Source organism: Carassius auratus, unplaced genomic scaffold, assembly GCF_003368295.1.
Source record: "Carassius auratus strain Wakin unplaced genomic scaffold, ASM336829v1 scaf_tig00215652, whole genome shotgun sequence".
Taxonomy (NCBI): Eukaryota; Metazoa; Chordata; class Actinopteri; order Cypriniformes; family Cyprinidae; genus Carassius; species Carassius auratus.
In genome coordinates, this window is record NW_020528182.1 from 1 (window position 1) to 14,856 (window position 14,856).

A 14,856-nucleotide genomic window follows, 5' to 3' on the forward strand; every position below is an offset into this window, starting at 1 on the left:
TTACTGACCAGAATGTGGTCAAATATTATGCCATGTTCTATATTCTGATCAGATTCCAATTTGATTTCCAACTTCTGACCATAAAGATTCTCAGAAGTTGATGCATACAGAAATAAAATAGCAATGTTACCAGATTTATAGATCAACAAAAAAAAGAGTCCTGGCATCCAAATTCCAAAGGACAAGCTAATATTTACACTGCATGTATATGATTATCAGAGAGGATTATTTACTGTGCTTTACTCACTCACATGCCTATGCAAAGCAGGTTTTATTAAAGTGTAATGATAAAAAAAAATTAACGACTTTGAAATATAGTATATTATGGGCTCTATTTTTTTCTCTTTGCAATTTATACAACACAAACCCAAAGTTTTACATGGAAAGGTGACCAGATCCTGGCCCGAGAAACATCTGTTGGGAAACAAAGGTTTCTTGTGTTATTTTGGTGTTGGCCAAAGGATGAGTGCCCTCAGTTGATTCTTGGCACTTCCTTCTACTTTTGGGGATTTTATGTCCCACCTCTGTCCAGGACTCGCTCACTGAAGTATTACCACACGGTCATGTGTAAAGATGCTTTGGAACAGGTTATAATGTGAAAAATGCTTTTAAAACAGTGAAATCTAATCAAATGTTAGTGGATGAACAACTGTGCAGTGAACAACTGTGGATTTCAAAAGAGGTAAATGTTGTGCAGTATGTTCAAACATGCAGAAGAGAGAGTTAGTGTGTATGTTAATATATACACTTGATGTTGTTTACCGCCTCGTGCCTCATAGAGAGCACACAGACGTCCCGCTGGGCTGTAAGGATCTGGAATATTCCGTAAGCATGACTGCTCTATCTTTCCATTCGCTCACCGAGAGACAGAAGCCCCAGCCATGCTGGGAATTCTCCACAGAGAGTCGCTTTTATCCGGAATTATCTGGAATTATCCCCATAGGGTTCGTAATGCCTGGCACACAGCAACTTCCTGGCTGTCAGTTTTCACCGCCTGCGTTCTGCCACAGCTAGGGAAGGATGGACACCTTCAGTCTGAAATTTAATTAAGACCTCGCTGAACATGTCCTTCTGTGCTGGCAAATTAATGCTAGAACCAAAAAATCTAATGCAAGCGCAAGCAAAATAAAGAAGAACTTGACCCACTTCGATTAATCGTTAAAAAGATTAGTATAAGCTTCAGTACTTCTTTCTATCCATCTATCCATCCATCCATCCATCAATCCATTCACGCACCTATCTATCCATCAATTAACTACCTACTTATAAACCTCAAAATGTTCAAGAAGGCTTTGTCAAGCAACATTCAAAGTTCAAAGTTTATCTTGATAAACATTAAAATCTGATTTAAATTCAAGTTCCTGTTTGCTACCTCATATTTAATTCAAATTCAATGCAAAATGGAGCACACTCTGATGAACATCTTAAAAAGGTTAGATTCAGTATTCCCTTCTGACAAACATCTGCTGCATGTCGAGTGAAAATCGGCAGGGAATGTTTCAGCAGGCATACTGTAGTTAAACAAATCCAAAGACTAATGCATTAATGCACATCTGGTCAACATACTTGTGCTACAGGGGGGTGTCTTATTAACTCAGTTCCTTGTATTGTTAGTTGTTATATTGATCACTTAACTCTCTCGCTTCTGTCCAGGTGTGGTACATGGATGGCTACCATAACAACGCTTCGTGCGCGAGTACAAATCTATGGCGGACTTTATGACGTCGGATAACTTCACATCTCACCGGCTGCCGCACCCTTGGTCCGGGACGGGTCAGGTGGTGTACAATGGCTCCATTTATATTTCAACAAGTTCCAGAGCAACATGATCATCAAGTTTGACTTCAAGACGTCCGCCATAAGTAAATCTCAGCGTCTGGACAATGCGGGCTTCAGCAACACCTACCACTACGCCTGGGGCGGACACTCCGACATCGACCTCATGGTGGACGAGGGCGGGCTCTGGGCCGTCTACGCCACCAATCAGAACGCGGGGAACATCGTCATCAGCAAGCTCCACCCTCTCACCCTACATATAATCCAGTCCTGGACGACCAAGTCACCCGAGACGCAGTGCCGGGGAGTCGTTTATGATTTGCGGGACGCTCTACGTGACCAACGGCTACTCGGGAGGGACGAAAGTCTACTACGCCTACCACACCAACTCCTCGACATACGAGTACATCGATATCGTTCTGCAGAAACAAGTACTCGCACATCTCTATGCTGGACTATAACCCACGAGATCGCGCACTGTACGCTTGGAATAATGGACATCAAGTCCTGTACAACGTTACGCTTTTCCACGTCATCCGCTCGGAGCAACTGTAACCTTGGAGGATTTGGTTGGGAGTATCTGAAGACAATCTTTAGGAATGTTCTTAAACCTATTGTTACAAAAAGGCTATGCTGAATGAAAACTAAACCTGAACAACAGACATCTGAATGGAACATAGGACACAAGATCATAAACAGATGCCAAAAAATAAATAAATAAATAAACAAAGCCACGCTTTTCTGTTTTTTACAAAAAAGGACTTTACTTTATAGGACACAGTCTGATCAGATGTTTTCCAGTAGCTCTAAAAAGACATTTGTCCATGCTTTACTGCACACTGACATGAAGGGAACTTTGGTATTAGTTACAGACTAGTAGTCCACACACAACCTCATAAACTGAGCATGTGCAGGAAAACCGATGGTGCTTCACTTGGCATACTAACATGGACGTCTTACCAGTTTATGCACTCTCCTATGTCCAAACTGCGTGCGTTGCAGAGCTCATTTCTATAGGTAATATGAAAAAATATGATTGGCTGAAGGCGCTGACTGTTGAAAGCTTGTAAGGTTTTACTTGAACATCTGTAGTTGGACCATATCATGGTATTTTACAATGACCTACATGTATGTAGCACCTGAGAACAGACCAAAGCGTGCTATTAAAGTCAACATGAAATCACACATTCCTTGTCTTGATATGCACAATTACTGTTACTTGCTCCAACTCTAAAACGACCTTATATTTCGGAATGACATCATCAAGAACTCTCAGTTTCGAACACATCCATAATTCTGGTCATATTTAACAGTGCAATCAATTCCCGATGCATAAAATCAAGTCTCGTCCCATGTTTTTCTTGTCGAAGATCCTGTTAACACAGAAACACATCATTTCATGTTGACTTTTGATCTTCTCTGGTGAGATTATCACCCTTCAGGCTACCGATACTCACTTTGTTATGCTTGTAAATGGATGTCAACTGCATCTGCATCATGATTGCTATGTACGATACACCAACTCCACATAACAAATGTGCCGGTTTTACTAGCAGATGGTTCAGGTGCAATCTTACTCCAATTTAGTCTCTGTGCTGGTGATTTCTTGTAAAATGATTTCTTTAGTTTTGCATGAGCAGGTGTGCTCAAAGGAATGTTTACCTGTGTACATGACAGATTTGGGATTAGGGATGGAGGGATGGAGGGAGGGAGGGAGGGAGGGAAGTTGGGGATGGTTATAGTCTCTAACAACCTGGGAATTAAAAAAAGAGATGCTTGTTTATATCTGGTTTGTTTCGAGTGGCTTGTTTCTTAACGCCCATCGTTGATTTTTGTAGATTCACCATTTGATGTTTTTTGTAATTTACAGTAATACCGTCTGCTTGAGCAATGCTTCAGTGTTTTTGTTTTAGTCTGTTGGCATTAGAAAGTCTCATTTCTGTCATGAAAACTAAAAAAAAGATCCATATCAGAATGTAAAATGACCCTAAGTCACTTTGGAGAATATCTAAAATATGAATATTAAACTATAACTTCCTCGAGCAGTCTAAAATATAATGTAATCATTTTAACAAGGCTCATACTGTCTTATGAAGATAATTAGCCGAAGCTGATTCCAGCTTTCATTCTTTTTGCGCTTTGCTGGATGTGTGTTGTACCCGCAATACGATGATTCTTATCAATAAAAGAGGATTTATATCCTGATGTCATCATTTGGTATTGATCTCTGAGTGTGTTTCATCATGGGGTCAAGGTTTCACCCTGGACCAACCTTGCTGAAAGAAACTAGCACAAAAATGAGCAATGGGATGCTGGTTTGTGCTCATCAAGATGTTTCACTACCTTAACTTCTACCTTGACAAGTAATATAATGTTGGTTGACAAACTTCATCAGCTAAATTTTGCTGTTACACATGGAGGACAGGCTGAAATAAATTTCACGAACACATTCCTGCATTAAACTGCTAAAAAGTTCTTATCATGGTATCCTGTTATGTAAGACTGATCAAAGGTTATTGCTTTCTGTTTCCTATTTTAAGCTTGTGTCTGAAAAATATTCAGATTATTACTGTTATTACACAGAACTAAGTACAGTCGAAGGCCAGCAGGCACATAATATTTTCACAACACTGCATTTTGGATTACATTTTTACAACTTTATAAAAACGTTCTAGCAACCACCAGTTACACAACATGACTCATCAAAAAGTATGGCTTTCTATATCATATTTTCAAGCACATGTCTGACAAATCTGAATGTCTATGTGGTAAAACATACAAGATTGGACGTGGTTATGAGGTTGTGAAAATACATACTACACTAACAAACACCTGACATCTGATAACTGTGTAGGATACCAAAAATCATTAAAACAACCTGTTCACAACAACAACACGCTGCACTTGCTATGATCCCACATGGGGCACAATGTAGCAGCAGCTAGCTCAACTAAAACACTGCTGAGCAGTGCAAGATTTTGTCTTTTCTGTTGAGTGCTCCAATTATGTTACAATGATATACTATACAGACACTTTCTCACCCAAATGTAAGTGGTAACCAACACAAATCACATACTGCCATCTACCAGGAGTGGAATGGAAGGAGCAGAAACTAACTCTAAAGAAACAGTAATGATTTTAGAAAGGGCATTTAATTAATATTGATTTACACTTGTTTATTCCAAAAACAAATCCATTCCATCCCAAATGTAGATGCTCACATACAAATGTTAAGACAGTGAACTGTGGAAATACATTATTTATCAATGTCAGATTAAAATACAATTTTAGAACAATGTAAATTATGTGTCAATCTTTCATATAATTCTTATTGGATAAAATCAAATCATGCAATAGATTTTTTACTGTTTAACTAGGAAATTCTTCATCCCTGGAGCCAAATGAATAGCAAATGTAGCTTTAAAAAAAAAGAAAAAAAAAAAACATTTCATCAAAATTCCAGAGGAACGTTTCACCTTCTAAGTTAATATTGGAACTGAAATGGACAGTAATGCAGTGAGCTGCATCCAGCTGCACATGAATATAAGACACCTGAGGCAATGACTCCTCGTGTCCTGATCAAAATATGACAGGACTTGGGCAAAACAGCATTAGACGTTCAGAATGACAAACTATAATCTCTCTGGAAACGGCCCTGAAAAGTCAAACGCTTCCTACTGAATCTCTCTCTTCCTTTCTTTTAACAACTCTTTCCATCTCCATTTAAAGAGCGTTCTCATCTCTCTCATGTGGGTTTTAACAGTCTCTCTCGGTAAAGCATAATAATAAATCTTCAATCTGCTAATTCCTCCCTTCCCCCTTCTCTCATCCTTCCTGTTTCTTCTACCCCCTGCAAGTTTTCTCTCTCGCTCTCTCTCTCTCTCTCTCTCTCTCTCGGAGTAAGCTGCTCACTGTAAAAAATAAATAAATAAATAAATTACGGTAAAAAAACGCCAGGTGTGGTTGCCGGTATTTTACCATAAAAAATACAGTAGCAAATAGTTTTAACTTAAACTTTACAGTACAATAACTAATGTTAATATACCAGCCTATTGCAGTACTGAAATCTGTTTTGCACCTTTGTAATACACTGATAACCAGCAAATTCAGGTGGTGATGAGAAAGTCACATGATGAACCAAAGCCCATCTCAAGCAGCTTTTAGACAATAAGGTATATAGAAGGTGCACAGTGTCATTCACACAAACATTAAACACCATCATGGTAACACACATGAAACTGAAATAATGCAATAAACATTAATTTAACAACATAAGGTGTAACACACATCCCTAATATGAAACTGATAAGAAAAATAAATCAAATTTGAAATGTAATGCAGGGAATTCTGTGAATGTCAATTTATGGTTATTCACCATATATATAGTAGGGGAATTTACCATTAACCATTTAACAGGTTTTTATTGTAGCATTTTTACAGTATTTTACTGTTAACAGTTTTTTACAGTGTGTCCACCCTGTGATCCTCTCCTCTCCCCCCTTCGCTTTTTCTCTCATTTGATGTTTCAATCGATGAATAAATGATTGTTTCTATTCTGAGCTGCTCGGTCTGGGAGAAACGGAGAGATTGAACAAAATACAGGGTGAAATAACAGACTCTCGCTGTGTGAAACAATGCACCGCCGTTTGGACTGAATCAATCTACATCCTAAACAGGGCTGAGATTCTTCTCTCCAGCTCAGCTCTTCATCAGTCACTCTTTCTCCACCGCCAGTCAGTTACGCCATGGATGTTTCACTTGTGGCCCATGGGCCAAATACGCCCCGTCAATCATTTTTATTCAGCCTGATGACACACTAAAGCACTCTGTGTGCAAAACTCAACAGGCATCAATTATACCAGAGTGCTGCACATATATGTATATTTAAAATCTGGCTCTATAAATGAAGTCGTACAGCCCTGACATGGACTGAATCCCAATCTGCATACTAGCCCCCTTAGTATATGATCATTATATGTCCCAAATCATATGACTTTGAAAACAGGAAGGAAAATGTGTGGTACAAAAATGTGAACATTTCTTAATTTTCTGCTAGGAAATTTCATCATTAATTACAAAGTAACAGCAAGTAAAACATTGAATTATACATTACAATTTTAAGTAGAAGGACTGGAATCAAATTTAAAATAATGTAATATCACAATATCATAATTATTTTCAGGAAATTAACCAAAATAATCTAGAAGAAATAATGTCCTTTAAAAAAAAAAATTGTTTCAGGGAATTAAATAATTTAATTATTTTCTCTTTTGATGAGCAAAAAAAACAAAAACAAAGTATTTTATAAAAAATTAATAATAAGCTTAGCGACAATAATATTCAAAATTATGTCAGAGATCTAGGAAGGAGGACCCAATTGCAGTGAGATATAACAAGGTTTTATTGACAAGACAGACTAATACAAGGAGGTAGTGAAGTGCACAAGATACCACAACAGGAACACAATCAACAGGAACAGCTAAGGAAGGTCACTGGGAAGGCTTCAGGAAACAACTGGCAGAATACTTTGGCAACAGAGGGGGCAGCAAGACCAGGCTGATAGAGAAGACCACACAAGGCACCAAAGAGCAGAGCTCAGAAACTTTACCACCGACTCTGGAGACAGTCCAGGAGCCAGGCAGGTAGAACCCGGGCAGGACACATGGGGACAGGTCAAGAACTCGAACACAAGACTGGACAGGACAAAGCTCCACAAAAACACAAGTTAAGTCCAAGACAAAGCATATAGGGACTAGACAAGGGCAAAAGGGCACAAGACCAACCAGACAAGGAGACATGAACATATATTCAGCCATATTCAAACAGTAATATCCAAGGCACAGGCAATAGGGTAATCCAAAACACAGACAAAGGTCAGGTCAGGCAGCAAACAATCACAAAACAAAGAAACAGTCCAGGGTCAGAAACAAAGCAAGGAAAAAGGAAACAAGGAACAAGGTAACACAGCAGAATACAGGAACAGGCTTAACAATCATCAACTTGGGGTGACAAGTGTCATATTCAGTTACATTCAATTCACATCAAGTTTTGTTTTGTTTTCATCCGACTGTGTCAGTGCCATCAAATTCATAATTTTGCTGTGTATCAGTTGTCTTTTAAAGCCCAACTAAGAAATCCAAAGGCGACAGTAGCAAGGAACCCAAACTCCATCAGGTGACAGAAATGGAAATAATTTTTTATTTGTCTCATTTCGTACTTATAACACAAACACATAAGTTGCCAGATTTTACAAGTTTAATCTGGGCATCATGATTTTTGCCAGACTGCTGCCTGAGTAACACCTGCTCTCCTCATTATTCAAGAGGCCTCCAGATTGAGTCTCCTCTCCTCACACACCTGTTGAGCGGGATTTCTGGCTCCAATCAGACAGCAGATGAGACAGCGCTGCTGAAATGAGCTGATGTGTATGCCACATCTGGATAAAAGCCATGGCCTCAGATGACACTGAACACACACACACACACACACACACACACACACACACACACAAGACTTTTGTGTCCTGATTTATTTTTGGGAGAATAAATAAATAAATAAACCAAACAGCATATGTGTGTGTGTGTGTGTGTGTGTGTGTGTGTGTGTGTGTGTGTGGTGTGTGTTTGTGGGTGTATGCACATTATGTATATATACAACACATACACTATTGTTCAAAAGTTTGGAGCCAGTCTGGCTTTTTAAAGGAAAATATTACTTTTATCCAGCAAGGATGTATTAATTTGGTCAAACAAAGACAGTAAGGACATTTGTTATGTTACAAAGGGTTTCCATTTTATAGATGGAATTTCTATTTAACAATAAAACCCTGAAATAAAAAGTACTACGGTTTACACAAAAATATGAAGCAGCATGATGAGAAATTAATTATAAAAACAAAAAGTAGTTTAATTGTTACAAATGTGATTATATGGAATAACATGTTAATTTTCAATCTTCTTATTGTGGATCTGTATATTCCCCATCTGTCCCTTCTGTTTTATTTATTTTTTTCACCAGAGGATTGCTCTGCACCTAAACACACACACACGTCTCTTTCTCTCCCTTTATGTGACAGACGCATCCATCGGTAGCTATGAATAATCAATGAACTCCATCTGTTCATATGAGACCTGAGGAAGAGAATCAACTCTCTCACACCTAATGTTTACATTTCTCTGTACAGATGTGTGCGTGTGTGTGTGTGTGTGTGTGAGAGAGAGAGAGACTGTAGGCCATATTCTTATCAAAACAACTCTATAAGTCAAAAAGATAAGCTGACAACATTCATTTTGAATATAATCAAATTTCAATCTCTTGCAAATTAGCTAATTAAAGGTGTCGTATGATGTGATTTCAAGTTTTTTTTCCTTTCTCTTTGGAGTCTCAAACTCAAGGATATATTCTTTATAAAAGTTAAGAGTCAACCACACCAACCTAAAATGGCTCGTTCTAACATGTCCCCCACATGAGGGAATATTTGCATAATGCAGCCTAAATGTTCATGCAAAGAAAGAAAGTGTAACTTTGTTGTTGCTGCCACCGCGGCAGATACACAATAGCTGGAGCCACTGGTCACAGATGGTTCATTATGATTCCTGTGCATCAGACTCTGACATCATCTGTCCTCATCTTCATGGACCTGCCCGTGAATAACAGATCCACCCGTCCACATCAGAGTTCTGTCCTATAAGAATTTCAGCATTTGCACTGCCAGGCTTAATCCACAAACGTGGATGTTTTTTTTTTATTTTTATTTAATGTCTGATCGTGTTACAATCAGCCCCAGTCTGTCTGCTGAGCATTCTCCACTCTTCACTAATTATTATGGTTAAGCCAACTAACCAAACAATATAACTAGATAACTACACCGCTAACTAACCAGCTAAGTAAATAAATAAAAAACAACTGACTAACTTTAATAATATATACAACATCTGACTACTAAAAAAAAAAAAAAAAACTAAATAAATAAACAACAACTAACTAAATAACTAAACTAAATACCTGACTAAATAAAAACAACCAAGTATATAAATGACAACCTAATAGACTAACAAACAAACAACTAACTGTTTAAACAAGTAACTGAATACTGTATAATGTAGCTAAAACATCTAAAATAAATAACTATCTAACTAAATAAGCAACTAAATAAACAAACAACAAACTAAAATAAACTAAATAAAAATAAAACAAAACAAAATTAATCAGCTAATTAAAATATATTAACTAATCAACAAAATAAACCAACAACTAACTAATAAACAACTAAACTAACAACTATCAGACTAAATAAAACAACTAATTATTTAAATAAATAAATAAATAACAAAGAACTATGTGAACATCTAATTAAACTAAGAAATAAACTAAATAACATAACCAAATAATGGTCTAAATAAGTGAATTCACACACACACACACACACACACAACTAAATAAACAAAAAAAATACATAAACAAGTAAATAAAACAATTAAATAAAAACGAACTAACTGATTAAATAAACCATTGCCATTGTGTATACTTTACTAATTTTAAATTAATTTAAATGATAATTAATTCTTATTCATGTCTTTCACAATTGTTTAAATATGCACACAAAACCAGCCATGAGCGTATCACTTAGATGCATTTTCACCTATGTGTATATTGATTTAGGCTAGTGTTTTATCGCTTACAAACTCTCATTGTCTTTCTGTGATGGAAAGAGATTCCAGCTTTCTCAGGCTCACAGAAACAGTTGGCTGAAGATACACTTAAAGACCAATACAAAACCATTACATCATAAAACATAACTCCTTTTCTATAACTACAAGAATCAGTGTGAATTAAATTAAAATGAGTTTTCAGGTTGTATAGCTGTTTCACAGCCCTCTCCTCCCTCTTTCCTCACTCTGTCTCTATCCAGCAAAGTCTATTTATTCCACCATGACCTTCGACTTCTGTTCGCACTGTTCCGGGGGAACTGCTGATTTCCTTGAGCTCTCTGCAGGAGGTCAGACCTGTCCCATAATGCACTGCAGCACTGCCAATTTCTAAGCATGCAGCGGTCTGGCTGGCTGTCTGGACAGGTTTCTTAAACAAGAGCCAGAAACAGGAAGTCCAAAATATAAACCATACATCATCTTCTGTCTTCACCTTTCTTTTTTAACTGTATGTTGCCATTTCACTTACTTGGTGTCATTTTCATCTTTCCTGTGATCATTCTCTTAAGTGAAATTAACCGTTTTCTTTTTTAAATGCTAAATCATTTAAATTTTTAACACATTTTTCATTATAGCATTTTAAATCATCGTGTTCAGAATGAAATATTAGTATATTTCATACTGGACAGTAACCCTGAAAACTGTCTATTGTTTTTAAAAATAGTATGTGAAAGAATACAGATTATGTAACAAACATTTCAAACATTTCGGCTATATGAGTAAAAATATGTTCACCCGCAGGCGTGTAGATGAGTTTGTTTCTTCATCAGATTTTGAGAAATGTAGCATTACATCAACAGAGGATTTGCTCTGCAGTGAATGGGTGCCGTCAGAATGAGAGTCCAAACAGCTGATAAAACATCACAATAATCCTTAATCCTAATGAATCCATAATTTATAATAATGTTTCCTCCAGTGAAGTCCATCCTATGTTCTGGCTTGTAAACGGTGTTTGATCTGTGCATATTTCATTAGAAATAACTGGATTACGGGTGATTTCTGTGAACGCTCAACCTGTTTGAACATGTTGCTGGATCAACAGGATACATTTTAAATTATGCACAAGACTGCAATTGATTAATATATGTCTGCCAGTGCTGGTTTCCTTAAGATCTTTGACCCCAACCTCAGTCTACAAATGGGCTTCAGTTTTCACAAAATGTTGCTCTTAGAGATACTGAAGAAGGACGAAAGTTGCTATTCTCTATTTGAAGCATAAAAACTTTATACATAATGAGTGAAGCTGTAATAACAGTGCTTGAAGTCTTGCAAGAACAAAAGAGAGGGACAGACAGTGAGTCAGCAGAAAGTCTTACTATCCGGACGTCTTTTCACAGCTGTAACCAGGACATATAAAATCCTGGGGTTCTTGTTCTCTCTCAGATGGATTTTTAATAAGTGGTGGAGCTGTGCCACAACTGCTGAAGGTCACACAGGAAGTTCTCAGTCAAAATGCGGGAACTGATGTGAACTGAATACACTCAAATGCACCTCCTGTGAGCACTTGTGATCAGATTTTGAGATTCGTACAGTGAATGGCCCCAAAAAGCATTTGGACTCTTAAAACACTTAAAAAACTAGGAATGCCTTTTTATAATATAAAAGCATTCTAAAACATTATATTAATGTTAGTATTTGGTTTCCTTTAGTTATTTATTGGAACCAAAGATTAAAGTTCTACAATTTATTTATTGTATTTATAAAATCCCATTCGTAAAGTGTTGCAATTTTATGTTACAACTACAACTATAAAATAGCTTATAACAGAATTTTCCCTCAATGTTTTTTGTTTTTGTTTAATTTTTACAACCATATTATATACAAAATGTTCTATAATAGTTATTTTAACACTCTTACACAAATTTACTTGGATTAATTGATTTGGGGGTTGCGAATAATATTTGCTAAAGATGCTTTAGGGAATAAAATATAGTGCATAATTACAAAGAAAAAACTCGCAAATACTTACAGTCATAACATGATTAAATGCTTCGGTATTTAGAATCTAATGCACTAACAATTAGACTTTTTCAAGTGTCCAACTCTAAAAGTCATATCCTTTTTACCAGCTAAAGCAGTCTTTCCAGAGCAGCGGTCAACAGAAGGCCATCCTGGTCATGTTCAGAGCCTCGTTTTATTTTACTTTTACGATATTCAGCCATAAACATCCCAGAAACAATGCAGGGCTTTCATATGCAGGCTTATAAAGCAGATTATTCATTACTTTGCACAAAGAACAACCTTCACGGAGTGTTAAAAATGCTGCCCACATATGCATTCATTCCCTGTCACACACACACACACACACACACAAATGGAATGAATATAAATGTCCTCCTCGTCTAACACCTCCGGTCCATCTGACTCTTAGGGTGTTATGCTCCAGTACACCTCTAAATCCCTCTCTCATTCCACTTCTGTCTCTTTCTCTTTCTTATTCTCATTGGCAGTGAACTGTACTGCAGGTGAGGACGATCAGACAGGTTAGATGAGTAGAGCTCTCTAGATCTGAACTTCGAAGTGATTTGAATTGCTCTACATAAGCAGCATTTCCATCAGTTGTAATAAATATCACTTCAAACATGAAGGAAAGCGTAAATATGCTAAAATACCCAGTTGACTACCAAAATTCATCATTAGAGTGTTACTAGACTTAAAAAAAATACAAGTTACTGATGTGCAAAACTGTTTGTTTTCAGGAAGTCTAATGATTATTATAGAAATATCTACAATAATCCAATATGTTGCATCTTAATTCATCACCTTTAAGAACTAGAAATATCTGCTAAATTTATGCAATGTTAATTTATATAAAAAAAAAGCATTTAATTACTCATCCCTTACTGAGTAGTCAATTGTTGTGAATGCATCTATCTAATTCTGTTTTTGAACAAGATTAATAACTATCTCTCTTTCTTTTAAATACTTTTAAATAGCCTTGATTCATATGGATGTGGATTAGTCAGGATATGCGATTGTGATAAGTAAGGTCTGTTGGGAGAATCTGATGGTGAGAAATGGGCTGATAGTGTAATTAGTGTGTGTGTGTGTGTGTGTGTTTTACATAAGTCATTATCTCACTCTCACTCTCACTATAAAGCATGTTCATTTTCTGAGAAGTTTCTAAATTAGCCGTGGGTAATTACATTCTCTCAGATCAGTTAACATGAGACTCTGTGCCCAGACTAGGAAAGATAAAGGCGGATTTAAATGAAAGGATTGATGAAGAACATATAATACGATATTCTTCTTAAATCCAGAACTCATTTTCTCTAGTAATGATTCTTCGGTGTGTGTGTGTGTGTGTGTGTGTTTGGAGCTTTATGAGGGTCATGTTTCCAAATGCAGGACAGATGCTTCACATGTAATATTATTCATCTTATGTAAAATGTGTCCATGCAGAAAGAAAAGGAGGATGAAAAAAGAAGAAGCAGATCATCTACATGCTGTTATTTTCAGATGTTAACGAAACAATGTAGAGGATTTTGTCCTGAAAAAAAAAAAACAGCAGTGGGAGAGAGAGATTGTGTTGGTGTTAAACGCCCTCAGATATGCACGGAGCAGAGATCTCACAGCATTTATATTCATTCTGCTACACGAGAGAGGATAAAGTCATCCCCACTGTCAGAAATAACCATACAATTCACAAAAAAATTAAATATATAAATATATGTTATATGTTGTTTATATGTGTTTCTGTACATTTGCATTATTTGCCTGTTTGTATTTTCTAACAAAAACATTAGAATTGACTTCTTAGGGAAACAAATTGCAATCATATGAACAGACCAACACACACACACACACACACTCCCCTGAGCAATCTCTATCCCTGTGCATCTCCAAATCCGATCAGAGCAGATCACAGGGGAATGATGGATTCATCTATCCTTCCCCTTTTGCTCCCGGACACACATTAAAGCTCACGCAGTCGGCCTTTTTCTCAGAGGGAAGAAAACACATGAAGTTGGTATTCACATGCACAGAAACCAAATGAGCAAATGGTTTATTCGCTCTCGAATTTCCTCCTTGTGTCGAGCGCTCGAGGAGAGGATGTGCTAAAAGAGAGCGAGGTGAGAGAGAATCCGAAATTCCTCCCATGATCATTAAATAATTTAGAGACACTGCTCCACTGATCATTAGAGAGACGAACTGAGGGAAGGGGTGCGGGAGGGAGAGTGAGGAGATTGCAGAGAGACGGGAAGCAGGAAAAGTGGGTGTAAAAGAGCGGAGGATCTTTCTTGGAGGCAGAGAGAGACTGAGAGAAAGAAAGAAGCTGGAAGATGAAGAGAAATCTTCCAGTTTTAGAAGAACTTTCTCATTGTCCTCTTTGAACTGCTGCCGCATCCGAGGGGAATTGCGCGAGCAAGCG

General features: G+C 37.1%; 1 pseudogene; it reads left to right on the forward strand.

Moving 5' to 3' along the window:
- Window positions 1–461: 461 nt before the first annotated feature.
- On the forward strand, window positions 462–3,446 carry LOC113095286 (noelin-like; annotated as a pseudogene).
- Window positions 3,447–14,856: the final 11,410 nt, after the last annotated feature.